A 17,847-nucleotide genomic window follows, 5' to 3' on the forward strand; every position below is an offset into this window, starting at 1 on the left:
TTCTTTGTTATTTCATACAGACCAAACGGCGGGTGTTTCATCTTTAAAACAATGTGTGGTTTTTCACAGCAAGCTAGCATCACAGAAACAGCTGATTAAAGGCATTGCCATGTTTAAGATCAGCAGTTTCCATGATATAGAGTCTACATCACACACACAAACCATTTTAAGCAGTGGATCAACTTACCATACAGCTTCTGTACTTCCAGCCCATCCTGCCCTCCTTGAAACAAACTGTGTGAAAAAGGCTAGTGAGTCTTAAAAAAGCAAACTTATACCAAAAGCAATGTTTGAAATAAAATAAAGTGGAAAACATACTAGGGCAAATGGGATATGGCAAATAAACTTGGGTTACTTGTGTCACACCACTGTCGTGCCTCGCAGCCTTCAAATACTGACGCTAAATCATTTCAAACTTTTGTCTTTTCTGCTCTGCAATGTTTTGCTTTTGCTTCACTTGGCTGACAAATGTGCTGAGACAGTTTTACATTAAAGTAATATTGCTGTAATCAATTTATTGAAATGTGTTTCGCAGTGATGCTTGTCTGCCAGCACATGGCATGAATCTGCTTGCAACAATTTACTAGACATACTTTCTGCAACCTCCCAAGGTAACTGAATGCTTGAAATGTGCCATACTGGGGGAAAAAAATAAGTGACAGAACAGAGTTTATTCATGATAGCATAATACACCATGCATTTAAGCTCGAAAGGCATACAAATATATCTAGCTGTGAGGCACTATTCAGTTCAATCCAATAAACCATAAAGATTACAATTTTACAACAGCTGGCATAAAGTAGTGATTATCATTAGCATTAAGCAAAAAAGTTGTTGACAGAAATGGAATAAAAAAAACTATGAGCATGTAACAATATTAAAACAGTAAATATAGACAAAAAAAAAAAGAAAAACAATGTGTATAAGAATTACAGGAAAGTATTACTCCTATGTGCATCTTATTAAAAATGTGGAAAAGGAAGGACCCTTCCACAGTTCCTGAGATATCTTATCTCAGGAATCAGGAATATCTTATATGAGATCTTATGGTTCTAACAACTGCTGGCCACTGCAGTTGTCAAAAAAGATGTCCCCTTAGAAACAGTGCCATTGGATGGTTTTCAGATACTTTCAAGTTTTCCACTTTTTAAATTATTTAGGCCCTTTTACACCACAATGCTGAGACAGTAAAACACAAAAAGTTTAGTTGTGTTCTGGCCTTTACACAGTAATAAAGTTTGGGGTGGATAAAATTGGAAAGATTTGGCTACAGCCTCCGGGGTGGAATTTTCTCACATGCAAGGCGAATCCCGTCAGTGTGAACTGAAAGTGGAATTTTTTTGGTCTTTAACGTCTTTCACGTCATCTTGCACTCAGACCCTGCTTAACCCATGAAAAGCACAACAACAATGGCGGACCTCTGTGTTATGTTTGTGCTGCTACATCTTTATAATTTTTTGGTCTGTTGAAGAAAACCTGTGTCTGTTATGCTGTCAGTGGGACACATTGTGGTACATGTGCCAGATAACTAGCAGTTGATGTGTAATGCTTCTGTTCTGTTGTGTTGTTTTTTTTGTTTTTTTTTTTATTTTTTTCAAAAACTGCAAAGAAAAAATATTTGCGTTTTATGTGGAAACATTGTCGTGTAAACAGGGCTTAAACTTAAAAAGTAAATTCAAGATTTTTTTTCTTCAAAATGCTCCACAATCAGTCCTGGAAATCCTGGTTGGTGTAGCACAATACTGATGGTTGTATGTCTGCTGGATTTTCTTGTCTCTACAGAGGAATTAATATTGGACAAATACCTGACTGGCTAAGGACTTTTGCCCACGATTTTTCAGTTTGGTAAGGTATCGAGATCTAGGGTGTATTTGACTGCTTCCAAACTCATTCCATTGTGGAATTAGCCCACTGGGATTTGATGGAACTTCAAAAGCTGCAGAAAAACAATTTCTTTCCAGATATGTGCCTCATCATAATCTTGTCTAGTAAGACAACTTTCTTGAACCCAATGTCTTGGTTATCACACCGATATACAACAACTAAGAGACCTTTTATAGCGATATGTCCATTCACTTACATATATATGGTACGTCTAATGGATTCTATGAGGCACAGGTGGGCTCAAGAAAAGCTACAGAGGAATAATAAAAACCACTGACATCTCTGTTGTGTCATAACACACCTGAAGATTCCTCTAGCTCTACCTCTGTCAATCCTGTGACCTCACATCCGCTCTAACTGGTCCCTACAGGCTCTATCGGTTACTCACATATTGCAGCTTGTCAACTAGCAGCTTGTATTAAAATTTGAAGACGTGCATAAATAGCTCTTCAAACAAATGCAAAATACGCGAGACAGCCATGATAAACGCATGTTTAAAAGCAAGTATGCAGCATTGTTGACCTTAGATGTACTATTAGAAATGTTTGAAAAGGTGCAAAACTTTACAAATTTGGTGCTGCAGTGTCAAACTTTTATCTATCCTTACATACCTGCCATCAGCTATTGGCACAAAACTTACATTACAGTACTCCGCCTTCTAAAAGTAAAAAGGTCTAATATGTTGTCACAGAAATCAGGAGGAAAAAACACATCCAAAGTTTAATAAATTTGATCCAAAAGCTTAGGAGTAAAAGCTATTTGGAATTAAAAAAAAAAAGCTTTGTGAAAAACTTGGTAATGTGCCAAAGATATTTCTTCGTCTAAAGCCTTTCTCTAATATTACTCCTATAAATCTGTTATTTTTATAATAGTAACAACAGTTTTTTTGAAATGCACTTAGATATTTAAAACAAACTTGTCATGTTATTTAATTTTTTTTTACCCACGGTGTAATGAACCATGGATAGACTGAAGGTGATTTATCAAATATGAATCGCAAAGGATATTCTAAAACACACAATAACAAACTTAGCAGCTTTTATTAGGACATCTCTGGTGCTCTCAGAGTTGTGCCAGTGGAGACAACAGCAGCAGCAGCAGAGTGTGCCAGTGTCTGTACTGGAATCATGTTTCCCTGGCAGGCTTGGGACTTTTGGGGCAGAGGGAGGTTACTGAGGGTGAGCATGGAGGCCCTTATGCCTGCACTGCGTTAGACGCACCTGTTGCAAATACATTCCCCTTTGTAACTCAATCACATGTCAGACAAGGAAAAGAAAACTGTTATTACAGAGAATCGCTTCATTTAAATCATGCAATTTTCAATTAACTCGAAGATAAACTATGCTGACTTGTAAGTCAATGAGGCCATCTGCTCTGCTGTCCTCACTGCTGGAACTGATTCATGGAAACAAATGTTAGACAACATGAGAGACATACAGACATTTTGCATTAGATGCTTTGAATTTGGTATAGCATAAATTTCATGCTGATGTTTTAGTAGGCCCGTCAAAGGATCTTTATTCAGTGAATTGTCAATATATCATGTGCACATTTAAACAGAACCAAACCCTAACTGCTATAAAAACGTATCTCTCACATTTTCCCTTTTTTCAGGTTAGGCTTTTCTGGCACTTTTCACCTTTGCATATGAAACATTATCGGACAAACCAGGTCTACAGAAACAAACTTTTGTGATGGTTATTTTAATGAGGTGCTTTGAAAGCAAGGATATCAGGATAACAAGATTGTAAAGCTTGATCCATCAGAGCAAGTAATTAACATACAGCAGCTGCATGAGGACCGAAGTGCAATATGAGGATGTGATCAAATGTGTCAATTAATTATCAGAGTTCTATGAAATAGAAACGTATCTGGAAAAAATATGTATACTTGCAAGTAATTACAGTGGAAAAAAAATAGTTGATGATACATCTTACTAAAAAAAAGAAAGTAAGAAATTTAACTTTGCCTGTATATGAAGCTTGAACTGCTTAAAAAAAACAGATGAGCTAACAAAGCAAAGTGATCTGTGACCTGTGTCTCATTAAAAAAGACTGGACGATGTCATTAAAAAATGCTAATCTAACAGCTAATCTAGTAGCTTTTCGTAATCTGTACACACTGACTGAGGCTGAAGTCATATTTTAATGCACATTTATTAACAGAAAAACTGTGACTACTGAGCCCGTTGTCAGTGATGGCTATACATCATCAAATTAAAATGGCCATTGTTTCAGCAGCCCTATTGATTTTCTTCCTGACTAGTATTCAGTGGCTTTTTGTGTTGCACTTTCCTGACTGACAATGCTAACAGAGTCTGAGCAAAACAAAAGTATCTATTTTTAAAAGTAAAGAAACATTTCAAATGATCTTTGCATGTTTACAAATCTTAGTGGGGTTGTATTATTATGTAAATGTGGAACTTATTCAGAGTTGCAATGAAAGACCAAATGTGTTTCAAAATGTAACACAAAATAAAAAAGTATAACATGCAGATTTATGATTTATGCTTAATATCTACTTACTCTAATTTATGTAAACTGAACTGGAAGCTTGATGTTTGTTTGGAAGCTTGTTTCCTTCAGTGTTGTTAAACTGTAGTTACATCAAGAATAATAAATTATATAGCAAAGGTGTAAATGCTGCAGAACATGAGATCTTGCTATACTTAAAATTACTTTTGACAATGCATTTAAATTCCACTGTCACCAAAATGACAGAACTTTCAATCCAAGCATTTGCTAAAATAGTTGGTTTCCCAGAAATATTGCTGTGGCAGCCCTCTAGGCATGTACCCTTGTGCTACACGATAGCTACATTCTCCAGCATTACAGTACAAAGAAAGCCACTATGACTAATACGCAGATAAATCTGTGGCTTTTTTATGGCTTTAAATGGAACATTTACCAGCCATACAGATTTGCAATTGGTTTCTTTAGTAGAGGATCCATTTTTTTAAAAATGCTATTCAAAAGTAACTAAAAACATCTGGGTCTTTTTTCTAAAATTGAGACATCAAAGTTTGAGCATTTGAACCTTTCATTGTATAGTCATGTCCTAGCCCTGCTCCACTAATGCATGCTGCATGTGTGAAAGTGTGTAAGGAAAGACTTCTTCAAAGAGTAAGAGGTAACTGAGTACGACGATCTAAAACAGGGCACAGCTGTTCACACAGGCCTGTCCCTTGGCCTGCCCCTCTCCCTGTAAAGGCCCTGGCTCATGCACCCCTGGAGACCTCTGGGTAATCATGCAGTGGTCACACCAGCCAAACTTCAACTACTGACGTTTCACACAAGGTGGTCAAACAACCACATAGCAGATATATATATATATATAATATATAAACTAAATATCTACACACCCAATCGTAAAAGCATGTCCATAAACAGCACATTTGTTGTGTTATGTTGTAATACAATGCAGTACTATAGATTAGACCCACAAAGCTCCAAAGAGATGGCATCCAGCATTTAGACAAACCAATCTTCTGAAGATGTTGATAATATGTTTAATCCCCATTAGAGAGGTGATTTAATTTCTGTAACTAATAATATTAAAGCTAGTTGAACTGAGGTCATGCTTTAGAGTCATTAACATTAGTTAGTTGTGACACGGTGCCAAAGCTGGTTCAGGTGTAAAAATGGTGTCAAAAACTAGGAGAAAGGCTTCAAAATCCCCACGAAACCGCTGTAGTACATACTACAAGGCTGTGTGTGTGTGGGGGGGGGGGCAGAAGAAGCAGATAATGATATATCCGCTTGTGCCCGCTGTTCATGGTACAGCAGCGCAATAAAAGCAGTGCATTTTGGTGCAAAAGCTGTACACAAGCCAGGACTGTCTGGAGCACCAGAACACAGTTGGTCACCAACGCCATTATTGTTGTTGTGTTTGGCGCGTGTTCATAATATTGACCTCATATCCTCTAGTTGTGCGGTTAGGCTGTGCTCACAGGCCCACAGACGGTAGAGGTTTCAAACCTATCCACCTTGGTACCTGGTTTCAGACATGATCGGTTTCATGGAGGCTAATCCCTGGTTTCGTGGGTATGAAAGGGCGGATTGCTGAAATACTTTTGCAGTTTTACTGCAATTTGGCGTTGTAGGGACGGCCCCTTTGCATCTTTGGCTGCAAGAACCTGTATGGAGGAGAACATAGACAGTCCAGGAGATTATCCGTTACCATGAAATATGGATGAACACAGTATTTGAAAGTTGTCCTACTCCTTGACTGATCAACATTACTGTGTATGTCTTCTGCAGAATCCAGTAATATTAGGACTGCTGGCTTGATACTCAGTAGGCCCCTGAACACATGCAATTTCTAACGATATTTCCAGGATATTAATAATGTAACAAAACTGATATAGCTTAATGTCACATGAAGGGAAATATAGGTCTCAATAATGCGTAACAACCAAATACATATATTTAAATATTAAATATAATTTGACGAGTATTTATGTAATTAAGGTTTTATGGAAAATGTATTCAACGCTCTGACTCCTCAACTATAACTCACCATATTTGTAAACGGCTAACCTTGTTGTACTACAATAAATTCCTGCTTTGTAAAAATTGTAAGATCAGTGTTTCAACTTTAAAAAAGAGAATAAATCAAGCTACCAACCAATGAAGCAACATATATAATCATTTCTGTACACAAACATAAAAAACAGATTAATTCCAAACGTTACAAAGCTTACCTACTGCCTGTTTTTCCACAAAGTACTGAAATGTTTTTTTTTCTTTTTTGTTTCATTAAAATAGAAGGGGGAAAAAACGGAACAGCCAAGGGGAAAGAAATATAGTTAAATCTTTAATTGGAGGCAATTTGATTCATTTAGCTGCAGTGGAGACAAAGAGTCCAGGAAGACAGTGCCTGAGGCACTGTTTTTGTCATCTTCTTTTTGTATCAGTCAGAGTAATTCCTGTCCTTGGGGGCTGGCTGTCAGTAGCAAGGCTCCATGAGCACATTCTTTCTGATCCAGGCCATTATCAGTCCATTCAACAGCACTGGAGCCTGCTTACGTGGGCCTCTCTCTGTTCTGACCTTCTGGGTGCTTGCCTAGGCCTGACTCAACAGTCCCACTAATCCACACCTCACAGACTACAAACACAAACTTAGCATAAAGTCTGAGAATAGTCAGAATCAAGTGGCTCCATAACATGATTAGTACATAACGCTTTCATAGTCTTACTTCCTCATGCACACAAACGTACATATATGCACGCAATAAATGCAATACTTAAAGAGATCATAAAAATAATAACACCCTGTGGTGCTCATAATCAAAAGCTTGGAGGTGAAATTGTCAGGACTGAATTTGTTAATTCTATTTCGTCATGTTCCTTTTTTGGCTACTTTTGTGACTCAGAGATCCTACTGTGCATGGTGGTGGCGCTAATGGGAGATTCTACTCACCTGCTGCTGTTTGGCTCACCCAGTCAGCAGGCCACTTGTCACCAGATTGTTGCCTTACCTAGTGGTACAACACCGGCCATTCGGAGATTTTTTAGTTTTGTGTGCAGTCAATGACTCCTAACGTTCCCGTTTTGTCTTGTTAACTTACCTTTAGAGAAGAGTTCCGTTTTCTGATCTGGAAGACCCACCGCAAGCCGTTGTTTGGCCCGCTGCACCGCCACCACCTCTGCCTCAGTTTTTGTTACTCCTCCAAAGACTCTGGATTTCCTAAATAAAGCTTTGTTACCGCTTTACTGAATCTGCTGTCTGCTCCTTCCTGGTTCTGGCCTGTCTTCCTGCAAACCCTAACAGAAATTGCTTTGTGAAATTGACAACATGCAATGGAAAACATCTATTATTTTCTCAAATGCAAAGCTTCAATCTATACTTTGTCTATTTCTTTTAACTTTTACTAAACAGACATGAGAGGAAATAATTTTCACTGGCCAACCTCATTGTATTTAGAAATATGACAAATCTATCGTGTAATAACACACTCAAAAAAGCTTGAAAAGTCAAAGAAAGATTACGTTTCGAATGTACAAGCAGCATTATTCTGTAAGTGTCTATGGTCAGCAGATTCATTTGTGCCTGGTGAGGGTGTCAACATTGGGTATAAAAGAACCATAGCTCCAACTACAACTGAATCTTTCCAGTGGAGGATGGTTCATAACTCCTTATTTGTGCTAAACTCTTTTAGAGAATAAGCAACAAGTTAAAAAGCCTTATTCTTTATACAAAATTTCAAAGACCTTCCCCTTGTCCATGACATAGATATAAAAAATGTGTTTTGGAAGACATAGTGCCGTTATGAACAGACATATAATACCATCAAAGTAACATGTTTTTCTGATGGGTAAATTGTTATTTAATTAGGAAAGTAACAGACCTCGTTCTGTGTTTTCTTGACTGGCCTACTTGAAGATCTGTCTCCCATTGAAAGCACATTATGCATCATGAAGAGAAGAATCACAAAATAGCCACGGACCAACTGAAATCTTGTATTCAACATGAAGACACACACGTACTCCTCTTGCACAACTTCAACAATTAATAATCTCAGTTCACAAACAATTAAAAACTGTGACAACAAGCAAAAGTGGGGTAGCAATGGCAGACAGACCTCTATCCCAACTAACATTTCTATACGCACGTTGAATGTTATTATTTACGTCCGGTAATCCCGCGCATGCGCACTACCCTGGAGGGCAAAAAGCTCTGCTTTCGTGATGACCAAAACATTGTAGTGTACAAGTATATCGTCATTTTGACCAAATTTGTTCACATAATGAAAACTATAGATTTAGGTATTACTAATTTAGATCATCTTTGTGCAGATGATCGCGAAAGGTACAGTGCAAAGCTAACTGTATTTAGCGAAAAGCTTACAGACCCATTTAAAATAGTTGACGATCTATGGGTTGACAGTCCTCAGAAATGACCGCCAGTTCAGTATGGCGATATCTACAACTACCTCATTAACACGCCAGGAATTTATACAGCAGAGGCAATGAAGGCATGCAAGTCACTAGATGGCTATAACTTCTTTGTGTCTGGACATGTGGGGCAGATATTGTACCACAGCAATGAACACATGAACGTAGTGTGTTTCTTAAAGTGTGCCGTAATGCCATCGCAGAAGATAACCGACAAGAAACGGAAGCATCAGGTGTGGATCTGCTTGGAAAAATTAAAAGGCTACGTAGTGTCTGCCCACTGCACATGCAAAGCAGAGTAAGAATTCATATCCAGTCGCATTCTCCTCATGGCTGTTTTCCACTGCTTTCTGCGTTTTACATCCGCTGGAAACCTATTAAATTTGACATGACTGTCCTTCTTTCGTCTATTTGTGCAGCCTACAGCGCTACACGTGTTAACTATACTGATTTAATAATATTTCAGGGCGAGATTTAGATTTAGCGTAACTTGCTGTCAACTTCACGTCTTCTGACAGTGGAGGGCACCGGCTTTTTTGCCCTCCAACTGGAAACTGGGTCAAAGAGCAAGTGGGCGTGACGTCACTTGTCAACGTGCCTATACATTTAACTTTGTCAGTGAAAACTGAGAACAATTTCCTTTATGCGTGTGTCTTTTAAATAAAGGCTCAAGCCAATTAACAAATTCCACATCTAAGTTTTTATTGCAGTTTAGAAAACTTAGATCTGTAATTATTCTGTAAATAAACACAACTTTTAGCGAATGAGGGTTGTACTCCCAAGGTGGTTCATTTTATTTATTTATTTATTTTTTTTTGTATACAAATTATAAACACATCTTAGAGCAAAGGTAACAAACTCTGTGGAAGCCATGCCCTTTCCAGACCGCCTCCCTTCTTATTATTGTTTTTAAATGTCCCCATTTGGCAGGATATGTTTATGTCTAAATGGATCATAATCTAAGTGGTATTACAGGTTCTTCTGTATGGGACCACCTTGCCCTGAAGGTTCAAGATATCCACAAGGGGTTCTCCTGTCACAAACTGCCTTCAACAAGCTCACACTTAACAGCACATTCATTGACGCATATTTAACTGTAGCCAATTTTAAAATTATGTTTTATGTTATTTGCCAACTTGACTGCAATTATAAAATAGTGACTACCACAAAAGTGTTACTGGCTGCATATTTTTACTCAGTTCATTTGAACTGTCTAAATGTGACTAACGCATTCATAAATTTTGTTGTTGGCCATCCACACAAGTAGCAGAAAAGTAAAAATACTGTTTCAGAAGAAAGATGCTGAAGCCAAAACCAGCTGGCAGTGGGTGAATTTTTACACATCAGGTGGATATCATATACCCACACTGGCATAATATTCACACTGCAGAGTTTTTATTCTCTCCATCCACATTAGTCATATTTTATTATTTCCAAGCTTAACAAAAAGGTGAGCTTTGAGAATAACAAATTTTAATCCTGGCTGAATACAAGGGTTTCAATTTATGTCACATTCTCTCATTCTCTAGTATGTTTTTAGACTGCTCTGTACCAACAGTGGTAGTTTTCAGCATGAAGTCGGGAGGTGGCCGGAGAAGTGCTACAGAGAGAGAGAGGGCCCTTAGTGTAAACCACTAAACTTTTTAATGTTTCCCGAATGCTAGTAAATCTAACCCTTCTAAAATCCACAGTAAAACATTATGCCAAGAATGACATCATATGTGTGCAGACACATTTTATGATTTTTGCCCAGACCAGGGCAGGGCAGGGAGTCGCCAAACTGAATGGCTTGGACTAGTTTGGAGAGTTGAATCATTTCCTGAAGATCAAACTGTTGAACATGGAGGTGGGAGATAACAGCTGACGTTTTGCCACTAAATATTAGTTTGTTCATGACTCTGATTCGTTTAATCAAATAGCATGTTACAAAATTATCATAAATGCAAAGGACATCATATCACTCTATGAACAGATTGTTTTGTTCAAATGAGAGTCCCAAAGCCAATTATTTAATGTACAAAACAGGAAAAAACAAACAATTCTAAGAAGCTAGAAAATATTCATCTCCACTGTCATCTTTGTAATAATGGCACCTACCACTCCCCACCTTTGATGCTCAGAGGCCTCTGTGTATGTTTTAACTTGAAAAATGACTGACATGTTCTCTTAGATGGTGCAATATGAGAAGTATTTCCTGTTCTGTCATGACCAGGGATAATAGTGTTATTATTGTTCTCTGTGAGTCTCCCTTCCATTTCCCTTTTCAAGGATGCTCATTAGAAGACCAACTAGCTAATCTGGTGTTGGGGTCCTGATAACTGCTTTGCTTGGCGTCACTCTAGTAAATTGCCGTGACTCCTTGCTAAAAGCCAGTAGTTGATAGCAGTATCAGGAGACAGGCTGCTTTGGGGAGACAGAGTGTCCGGCTCCAAATGACCTCCTAAAATAGACAAGCCTCAAGACCAGGGGCCAGGGGCAACTACAGCCGCAATGGAGCTCAGACAAGGCCAGTTCAGGAAGAACATGTCATCAGAGCCATTGCTGCTAATGGCATACAGATAGAGGCGGCAGACACTGAGTGACCCCAACCCTCAGTGTTTGGTTCTTCTACTGAACAGAGCCTTGTCACACCACAGACAGGTCAGACATGAAGCCGCCTGTACAGAGTGGGAGCCACTCACTACCACAGAGCTGATAGTGATTATGGTCAATTCACTATCACTAAAGAATGGAGGGCCTGTTCTCTTTTCGAGTTGTGGTCAGAGGACAAGCACACCATGTAAACTTCAGACTTAACTGTTAACCTTAGCTGTATATCTACAGACAGTTCATGTATGCTAGGTTATCCACATGTAGCTCAAATATTTTGATAAGCTTGTTGACAATAACAAAATTGGGACAGCAACTATGTTAAAGGAACACACTGTTTGCATGTACTGTCTCTTGTACAGCTCTGTGACAGCATATTCTACAACTGATGATTCATTAATGTACATATGCACACATTCTTCTTTATACTGGTACCATGCTGGTTTATGTTCTTCCTGATGACTTCCATTTTTAAGACTCACTTGTTTGCCAGTATACTGGAGGTCTAATTACTATCCCATATGCCATTCTTTTTATTACTGCGTCCCATGTAAAGTAAATCGATAAGAGGAGAACAGTAGGCTTTGACAGATGAAAACTGTGCAGCTCCAGGGTGTCCTAGCTGGACTTGTACAGGTGTCACATACCAATTTTCAAACAACTTGAGCTGATGCTAAAGCCAGTTCAGATCTGGTACAAATTTAGAACCTTCTAAAAGCTGGTTTGTATCTCTATCACAATGTTTACATGGAGCACTTTTAATCCGATCGAACTTCCATTCAGAATAAAAATACGTCATGTAAACATGTCAGCTGATCCGATTGGCCTCGATCGAAACGAATTTTCAATCCAATCAAGAGGGGTGGTTTAAACCTTTTAACAGTCGGATCAGCAGGAAGAATTAACCATGTGTACACTCATTCTGATCAATTGTGGTGTATGAACGCGCATGTTTGAACCACGTGGGGGTTATGTGACATGATAAGTTTCAGGGAAGATGGTGGCAGCAAAACAAAACAGGACGTTTTTGTTAGAAACTGAATGAGGTAAGGATTATTGTCCATTTCGGCATTCAAAAGGTTTCAAAAAATAAAACAAAACAAAAAAAAAAACACTTCTTCCCAACTACTAGGCACTGCGCATGTCAAAAGCGTTAGCACTGTATTAAATCCGTCCATCTTGTAAATACAATTGATCGGATCACTTTATCTAGCGCCCATGTAAACATGTCAGCAGGAATCTCCGATCAGATTGATTTCAATTGAATATATTAAATATTTGTCCATGTAACCATAGCTACAGAGAGCCATCACAGATCTACATCAATACATCAATTTAAATGTCTGTTCCAACACTGTAAAAATAGTTTGGAGCTCCCTCCGGTGTATTCTGAATTTCTGCAGAAGAGCACAGTGCAGGGAACATTTGCCTACTCCAAGGGCTACTTATGTTTTTAATTTTTCTTGGAAATTGATGTTATCATAATAATACCTGTCAGTGCTAATAAATGCTTTTGCAAACAACACAGAGTGTTTGTAAACACATTTTGCAATGTCAACTAGTTTCTGTGTAAGTGCAAATATGGTTAATAACCACCGCTGGAAATAATTATTGTGAACATTGCTCTTTGCAGTGCAAAGGGTCTAAGACATTAGCTCTGAGCCAGCACTGGAACTCATGCTAAAGGGATGAGAGTGAGGCAGGAAGACAGGAAGTCAGTGAATGCTCCTATAAATCCTCAAAGCTCTAAAAGAAAAACCTGCTTTTGAGACTACCAGCAGATTTTTAAATTCCTGATTTATCCGTAGCTCTGCTACACATTACAGAAGAGTCAAATGTAACATTCAATGTCAAATGACAAACAGTATTCTGGATCTATACTTTTAGATCTAGAACTCTGACCATTGCCTGAGTATGATCCTTAAGTGACAAACCACAGAAAGCTGAAAACAGCAGATTACATGTGTGGTGGGCCTAGAAGGTTCAGACAAAAGGTTCCCTTCTAGAATTTCATTGAAGTCTGTCCATAGATATGAATAACACTGTGTCACATGAACAGTTTTAAACAGGTTTCTGTTGAACCAGCAGCAGTTAATTTGTTCTGATCAGCTTGTTGTCGTCACAGTGTTTGCACTGCTGTTGCTTAGAGAGATGTGTCTCCATATGTCCATTCTGACAGGCTTTGCTGATGCTGCCAACAAATTAAAATCAATTTGTCTTTTTTCTTTATTGCCCACAGCAGCCAGTGAAAAATTGACTCTCTTAAGAGGTAACACAGTGTTCATGTGGGGCAAAGTCCAGGGCATGAGTAATAGAGCTCTGCTCTATATGCTAATGCTACGTAATACTAATACAGGCTGCATTAAGTTAGCCAGATACCAGGATACCAGGATGATATCATGTTTGCTAAAAGGAGAGACAGTCGATGAAAAATGGATGATAGCACAAAATACCATCTTTATAATGCTCCGCATCTCAGACATAGCTGTGTGCTGGGGAGAAGGAGCAGTGGTCATTAGGACTCTTAAAGGGTAACGGCTCCTAACTCTGATTTACTTGATCTCTCATCTTGGAGGAAACCATGGATCGCCTGCCAGTCTGGCGCTTACAACCTCCCTGTGTGACCTCAGCTAGTGAACTTGCTTAGTACTCACAATAGGTGGCCCACTGTGGCTCATGTCCCTAGTGCTTCAGTAAATGTGGGTTTGAACATGGGAAGGAAATCCTGGTAGAGAGCATGGCCGGAAAGAGTGTGGTCTTTTTAGTTCACTGGTCTATCCTTAGAGGTCAAACAGACATTTTCCCCATGGGAGCCCCCATATTCTCTTTGCTGCCTCCCTCTCCTACTCAAAGACATTCCTGTCTTTGAACCCATGGTTCCCAACCTGGGGGTGCCTGAGGCTTTGATTGCACTGAGGTTGTGAGGCTCTCAAAATAAGACTTGCATATGTTGATAAAGATCATATTAAACTATCTACTGGATCATCAAGCATCAAACAAAATTGATATACACAGGTACACAGTTTTTGTCAATGTGATAAATGCTTGTGCAATTCATGAATTTCAATCAAAACTTTACAAATAATCCTGCAATGTTTTGTTTTGGTTTTTTTTTCTAAAGAGGCAGAACTTTCAAAGAAGCTGGTATAGGGTATGGACCAAACATGTGTGAAGTCTCAAAAACTAAGACAGACCTGGAAAAAATGAAAAGGGGAGAAAACAATATCTGCTGCAGATAAAAAAGCCTGATGACACACTTATTTAGTCATCATCTGAACATGCTTCAAGCAAAATTTCATTTATTGGCTTGCCATCACGTATTTATGTTTCCAGCTTTGAGAATGTGTTCCATCTTCACTGTGGGATCAACCTGCTCATCTTCAAACTAATTTGGTGGTAAAGAACTATTTCCTGTTGAACAAGAACACTGTTGCACACCATCTGTTGTGCCCAAACTAACAAAACACTCAGTTACAATGATTACTCTTATTCTCCCATTTAGCAGTCTATACCTGGTGGCCTGTGAAAGACTACCACAAGTATCACACCTGACATATCATCCTTGGTCAGAGGCATGCTGATCAATGAAAGCAATTATTATTATAATTTTATATTATTATATATAATTCTCTTAATAGAAGAAACAGTGATGCTTACTCTTAAAAGGGACCTGATTCTTCTTGTGAGTGCACACATAAAATGGCATTTTATAGATATGAGTAAGGGACTTTAAGAAAAAAGGCTGAGAACCACTGCTCTAAACCTTGCCTTCTCGAGAGTGCAAATCCATCAACATCTCTATACCTTCCCTCTGTGCAGGCTTTCACTTATTCATTTATCACATAGCCAGTGTTTTTGCCAAAAATGAGACAAACAGGAAGAAAAACTGTTATTATGAGCTCTCCTCGGATAGATTTTCCCCAAGAGGATGTCCTTTGAGAGAAGCATGAAAATAAATGTTCTATGGTGAAAATATATAATCCCAGTCAGTAATCAGACACACAAATAAGTGAAAAGCAAACATTAGAAGCAATGTAACTAGAGAAGAGTAACTAGAGAAGAGTCTCTGGAAAGACCTTAAGAACCAGAATGAAATTTGGGAATAATGATTGAACAGCATGATATGTAAAAGGGACAAACTTTGTAGTGTGCTCTTTTTTTCCCCAATGATGAGCAGCAACAAACTTTTCATTGCAATGGTCTCCTTGAGGCCAAAAGAGGAGCCACAAACCAAGGGTTTTCCCAAAGTGGCACCTACTTGAGGGGCACTAGTGTTTGTGTTACAGTGTCTCTCTGTCCTATAAACAATGTGTCTCTTGTGACAGTGAATCAGACATGGACTGTCGGCTAGCCTCTCCGGCATCAGGCCTGCTTGCCAGAGATTGGTTCGGGGACTGCTGCAGAGCCATGCCATTTGTCATGCTGTATATTTACAGGCTGTGTCAGCACAGGGCGGGTGGAGCGAGACGTCTCCACTCTGTGCCTGACTCCATGGACGCCAGGCTCAGAACCTCCCCTCATTCATCTGTTTACTTTCTAAATAGGCCTCTGTTTGGACTTACATCAGTGGGGAGAGAATATCTAAGAAAACGAGGAAGGAAATCTGTGGAAAACAAAGGAAAGGGAAAGAAACTCTCTGTGATAGAGACTGCCCCTCGCTGTTCCTGATTACGGCAGAGTTTCAGAGTGCTTGGCGCCATCAAAATCAGCCATCCAGGCCGCCGGGCAGGCCAGACAGCAGAAAGGAAGACTGGTAGTGACGCTTGCAAATACTGAGAAAAGGACTATTAGGGAGCTTGTTCAGTGTTTATGTATTTTAGGTGGCTGTTTTTCATTTTGCGAAGCAAGAGAAGAATGAAAGAGACTTCCCGCAGTTACTTAACTTATTTTCTGCAGAATTAAGCAATATGATATGTTTGATGTACTGCATACTGAACAACTTTTATCCTGCACGTTAATGTTTATTATGTATAATTACTTTTTAGAACCATATCACTACAGATATAAAGTTTTAATATTTCTCAAGCTTGGCTAATAACACATGGAGCATGTCAATCTCCATTACTAAGGCAGGTTTTTCATAAGTATTCAGTTACCTACAAAATGATCTTATATCAGACACATACTGTATACTGTAACTTTCCAGATCAGTTCAGAGAGGATGCAGTTTTAGTTGGCAATTGAACAAAAATGTTCCTATTATGGAAAAAAGAATAAATGCAGCAACCACTGACAGTTTTCCAAAGTCAAATGCATTTTACTAATATAGTTTGTATAGCATTACAGTGTAACTTTAAAAGAAAAAAAGAAAATTTGAAATACATCTTGTGAATATCCACTCATGCATTTCTGTGTGTTGGTACTCAACCAGCCTCATCAACATGGCCCAGGACCACCCTATGACTCTGACACTGGTTCAACCATACTCGCATACCCCTATACCCCAACCATATTGGACTGTTTCAAGACTCCAAAAATGTTCCAGAGACATTTCAGAATGGTGAATGTGGGAAAGTAAAATGTCTACATCATTCACTCCACGTTTTCTTGCGGATATTTTCCACCAGACATGAAGTACAGTCACTGTAAAATTTGCAGGTGAGACAATGTGCAAACTTAGCTGCAAATGTCCAGCAACATTTACTGTCAACACAGCAAACTTTGTAAGTCTTCTACACCTCTTGTCTTGCGATTCCATCTGTAAGAGCACATCTCAAGCAGAACAAATGCATTTCCACCTTGAACCAAAATATGTATAAACATTACTCTTAAAATCTCAAACAGGGTTTGATATTAAACAAACCTAGGCAATAAAGCTAGCTTGTCATAGATTAAGACTTGTAACCTAACTAGACATTAGCATTTACCTGCCCATTAGCTGCGTGCAAACTAAGTCAAATGGAAGGATCATATTATTTGTATGTATTTTCAGCTGAGTGAGAAGGTTTCTGATTGTCTTTTCCTGACCTCTTCCTCCTCTGTTTCACTTGGATGTGTTACATCTGCTGCTTTCACAAAGTAGCTCTATTTAGCTCCACAGAGTGTGTTTCCACCTGTTTCCACCATGTAGAGAACAGAATCCAGAGACCGAGTGGAATACAGCACAGCAAAGATGAAACTTTAATAGTTAAGCAGAGGATAAGAGGCACAGGTGATGAGATGACATGTTACTCCAGCTGACAACAACTTGTCATATTACTGTAAATTCAATAAAAACTTCTGAACATTTGTAAAGCCAACTAAAACAGAAGCACCACTGTGTTACAGGACCTTCTAATTTATATGAAGCACTGCGTTTTCTTGTTCTACTTTAAAAATCATATTTTGGCAGAACTAACTGATAATGTATCTCCTTTCATGAAGCACATTGTCCATGTTTCTATATATATTGTAGATGCAGAAAGCAGATGAAGTTCTGAGTGAAGCTAAGTGAGGCAAAGATATAAGGAAACATCTAAAACCTTATTTAAACTCCTTT

The sequence above is a fragment of the Melanotaenia boesemani genome, chromosome 10 (genome assembly GCF_017639745.1).
Source record: "Melanotaenia boesemani isolate fMelBoe1 chromosome 10, fMelBoe1.pri, whole genome shotgun sequence".
Taxonomy (NCBI): Eukaryota; Metazoa; Chordata; class Actinopteri; order Atheriniformes; family Melanotaeniidae; genus Melanotaenia; species Melanotaenia boesemani.